This window comes from Myotis yumanensis, unplaced genomic scaffold, assembly GCF_028538775.1.
Source record: "Myotis yumanensis isolate MYYU_CA2020_CCGP unplaced genomic scaffold, mMyoYum1.0.hap1 SCAF_1, whole genome shotgun sequence".
In the NCBI taxonomy this organism is placed as follows: domain Eukaryota; kingdom Metazoa; phylum Chordata; class Mammalia; order Chiroptera; family Vespertilionidae; genus Myotis; species Myotis yumanensis.
Genome location: NW_027223752.1, coordinates 12,777,762 through 12,782,515, shown reverse-complemented (window position 1 = coordinate 12,782,515; position 4,754 = coordinate 12,777,762).

Sequence of the window (4,754 nt, the reverse complement as noted above, 5' to 3'; positions counted from 1 at the left end):
CCCGCCCCCGCTCCCCCCGAAAAGAAACACACCGACCAGCAGAGAGTTGTGGCAAGTTGTTAGTGGGACGTTTGAAGAAGCGGCAAGGTCTGATGGGTGTCACCTTCCCAAGTGATGTCCGGAGCGACAGGCAGCTTTGCAAGGCAAACTGGCCTGGGCTTTAAAGTCTCTGTTTCTATGGGGAGAGTAAGACGGGTCTGGGGGCGAGAAGGGAGAGATCTGGGAACAGGGAGAGATTGTTCAGTAAGAGGACACCCCTCTTGGAGTGTAGTGAGAGGCACTTCATGTCCGTTCCCTGCAGAGTGGACACGTGGGACCTGCTGTCCAGTCCCGTCCAAGGCATGAAAGTTGTGTGGTGGCTCTCAGAGGAGCCGAGGCCGAGCTGGCTGCAGTGCCGTTGCCTGCACGCCCACAGACCAGAGCCGGGCACACACACGCGGTCCCTCAGACCCAGTGGAGGCCACGCACAGCGAGGGGCCAGCCTTGGGTGGCCTGGGCAGCTAGCACAGCTCAGGGGGAAAAGCTGGTGGGCCGGGATTCCTGGGCCCCTGGAAAGGGATGGACTGGCAGGCAGCGGGATACAGCGACCCAGTCAAGGGGACGACAGGGCAGTGACTTCTATGGAAGAAGTGGCAAGAGTTTACTCCGGCCAGGAGAGCAAGATGCCTGCTTCTGACGGCGCCAGGCCGGTGAGAGCTTTTCCATCCATTTCTTTAAAAATATATATTTTAATTGATTTCAGTGATGAGAAAGAATCATCAATCAGCTGCCTCCTGCACTCCCCACACTGGGGATTGAGCCGGCAGCCAGGGCCTGTGCCCTGACTAGGTATTGAACTGCGACCTCCTGGCTGATAGGTTGATGCTGGACCACTGAGCCACACCAGCTGGGCCACTCCATTTCCTTACCTCCTGTGACCCTCTCCTGTGCCAGGGTCCAGACCCAGCGGGAGGGGCCAGAGGTAGGGACCAGCACGTGAGGAGTCAGTAGGAGGAGACAGGGGAGAGAGAGGCAGCACCTAGCAGCCTCTGTGACCAGTGACTGGGACGCGGGCCGTGGGAGCCAGCGGGGAGGACCCAGGACTGAACTTTAAATCTCCTTTGACGTTTCAGTGAAGTTTCTGTGCCGCGTGTAACTGCCAAAGTGACACAGTATGTTGGTGACGTTCGGCGACGATAGCCCTTCGATTGCCTGGTGACAAGCAAAGTCTGAGCCTCCTGCGGGTGATCCCAGGGCCAGGAAAGTGCTTTCCCGCCAAGAGCGTTGTGAGGGACAGAACAGGCAAGACAAAGCTGCCTGTGGTCACCCCGTGGAGCCTGCTCGCCGGGCACACTGGGCACACCGAGGCCAGGGCAGGCTCTGCCACCCACTCCCCGTGTGGCCTTGACCCTGTGTTCCTGGCCCGTGAGATGAGGCACGGTGCCCTGGTCTGGAGGCCTCTGGTGCCCACCTGGGTGCAGGTGTTGGGGGCAGTGCCCACTCTTTCCTTCCCTCCAAGACCCTCAATCTTCAGAGCCACGTGAGTCACTGAGACCCCGCCCTCCTGGAGCTCACAGTGCAGCGGGGGGAGGGGGGAACTGGGCCCAGACAGTGTCCTCGGGGAAGAGGTCACCATCGCCCAGGCCTGTGAGCAGAGCTGTGGGACCCTGTGACTATCCCCGGGAGAGGGTGCCGCAAAGGGTGTGAGGCTAGGCCCGCAGGTGGGTGGGTGACTGGCTGCCGGGAGAGGGGCAGGGGCTGGTGTGGAGACTGCTGGGAGTTGAGGTGAGGATGTAGCAGGAGGGGGAGGGTGCTGGTGGCACAGCACATGAGGTCGAGGCGAGGCTCGGTGATGGGGGGCGGGTTCCAGGCAGAGGAGTGGGGGAGAGGAGAGTGGGGGAAGGCACCGGCTGTGTGTTATGTGGGGTCCTGACTGGGACGGAGCGAACCGGCTGATCCCCGGCTGGTGCCCCACCTTGTCGTCTAAGGGGGAGCCCTTGGCCCGATGCAGGACTGCTCTTAGGCCAGCGGCCGCTCTGAGGAAGGCGTTGCCACCAAGGCTGAAACAACCTCCACTTCCTCAGCACTTATTCACCGCGGGCCAGGCTGCGCTTAAAGCTTTATAGGAGCCATCATGTGGGTTCCAGCACGTGGGTTCCATTCTGTCTCCACTGTACAGATGGGGAAACTGAGGCCTGCCTTACCCAAGTCCCAGGGCCAGTGGGAGGCCCAGGGGGATTTGAGCCCAGCCGTGGCTGGGGGTAACACCTGCGCTCCCAACCGCTCCTGCCCAGGGTGCAAACTGAGCCATGGCAGGGAAGGAGGGGCAGGCTTTGTGTTTGTCCCGGAGCCCTGACCCGGCTGGGGAGCTGGGGCCTCTGTTCATCTTGGAACCACGAGGCTGGGTGCTGGGCACAGGTGGGCACCCAGCTCTCACCAGGCCGGTCATGGCCAAAGGACTTACTGAGCATCTGCCAGGAGCCAGACCCTTTTGCTGGGCGTGGTGGGAACGGGGCGGATGGTGAAGTGTGTTTCAGACTCACCCCATCCTTAAAGCTTCCGTTCAGGAAGGCATTTACAGATGAACAAGCTGTTTGTTCAATGTTTATCAAGAAAACACTTACTGGGCTCAGTCGGCGTGGCTCAGTGGTTGAACATTGACCTATGAGCCAGGAGGTCACGGTTTGATTCCCAGTCAGGGCACTTGCCCGAGTTGCAGGCTAAATCCCCAGTGTGGAACGTGCAGGAGGCAGCCGATCGGTGGCTCTCTCTCATCATTTATGTTTCTCTCTCCCTCTCCCTCTCCTTTTCTCTCTGGAATCAATAAAAATATATTTAAAAAAAAAAGAAAAGAAAAAGAAAACACTTCTTTGGGTTTTATAACAGGATTGCTACTCATCAAAGCCCAGAGGAGGAATTGATTATGGCCATTTTACAGATGGGACCGCCAAGTGCAGGGGGAGGAAGGCTGAGCGGGACCCACAGCCTGCCACCCCATATTCCCGGGTCCGAGCCCAGCCGTGGAGCGTGCGTTTTCTCCTCGTGTTGGTGGCACAGCCTTCGGGAGGGGCTCTCTGCTCACGTGTTGGCTGGGTGCCCGAGCGCTCGATGAGATTCGTTCAAACACAGGCGCTGGCAAATCTGATTTTTACTGAAAATCACCCATTTCTTAACATTTAAAATGTTATCGAGCCATGTGGCCATTGCCGTCTTGGGCAGAAAACATCTTGGATGAATTTGCATTTTTAATTCTTGGCATTTTTATTTTGCTTCAGTTCCCAAAGAGCACTTTTTTTCCCTCTTCTTCTTTAAAAAACAAAATTAGAGCGAGAAAGCAGCCCGCGACAGGGCCAGGGTGGCAAGAGAACACAATAACAAGTAGTAATGTGTGTTCCCTCACTGCTAATTGCACCAAATTTTGCCATGTGCTCCGGCGCAGCGCCTGCCTGCCACTCTCCACCCAGCTTCTCCTGCAGCCTCAATGGTGTGGAGGGAATTGTGCCTTAATGGACCGGGCCCTCCGGAGGGTGGCTGCCCACCGCCGCGGAGGCCTGAGGCCCGGACCTTCCTGGCGCGTGGGGGAGGCGGCTCTGCGGGGCCTGCGTTATTGACCAGCAGAATGTGCTTTCTGGCCGCCTTTGCATGGGGCCTGGCTCCAAGGCTGGCCCAGGACTCTCCGGGGCTGGAGGAGTTGGTCCAAAGGGTGTCGGACTTTAGAGACCTGTGGATCACGTGACAGATGGGGAAACTGAGGCTGAGAGCAGAAAGAGGGACTGAGGGCTCTTTATTTATTATTCAGTGATATTTTCTTGAGCATCTATTATGTGGCAAGTAGCAGAGGAGAAGGCCGATGCGGCTGTGCCCTCCTCCTGGGGCGGGGGCCAGTGGGTACACAGAATACTTGAATGTAGAGGGTCAGGTGCCAGGAGCGTAGACATGCGGGTGTGATGTGAGGCCAGAGGCGAGGCCACACCTGGCACTGCTCCCCATGTACCATGCGCCCTCACACAGCAGGTATTCGCTCATCATCTTACAGTCAGGGAAGCGGGAGTTGCGCTCAGTTTATGGAGGAGAAAGCTGATGCCTGGCATGGGGGTGGCCTGTGCCTGCACCCCCATCGCTGGGAATGCCGTGGTGAAGAATGCACCAGGAGCCTGTCCCACAGGGAACCCATGGTCTGGTGTCAGGGACGGAGCCCACACACAATCCATAAGGAAGGTGATTTCAGATTCGATCCATGCGCAGAGGAAAATGCAGCAGGACCACATGGAAGAGGGACCCAGGGAGGCGTGGAAGTTCCCAGAAAGGCCTGGAAAGAGCTCTGCGTATCTCAGGGTGAGAAACAGCCAGAGGGGATGTGGACTAAACCCCGCTCTCTGCTTGGGATCCGCATTCTGCTCGCTGTGTGGCCAGGGGCGAGTTACTCCACCTCTCTGGGCTTCTGTTTCCACGTCTACGCAATGGAATAGTAATAGTATGCAGCACTCAAGGCTGTTGTGCAGATGAAAGGAATTACATGTGCGCGCAGAAACTGCTATCCACACGCACGTCCCACCCTCCGCGCGTGCTGGTTCCGGTTGGGTGCGATCCGTTTTCACCCCTCCCAGAGCCGCCGTGCAAACCCCGGGTTGCACCAACCCCTCTCCCTCCAGCGACTCTGGCTCTGGGGCCATTCAGCCTGCTTTGCGAAGTGAGGAAGCCGCATTTGAATTTGTAAAAAAATAAAAAAAAAGTCCCCCCCAAAACAAAAAACAACAAAAGCCCCAAACCAAACA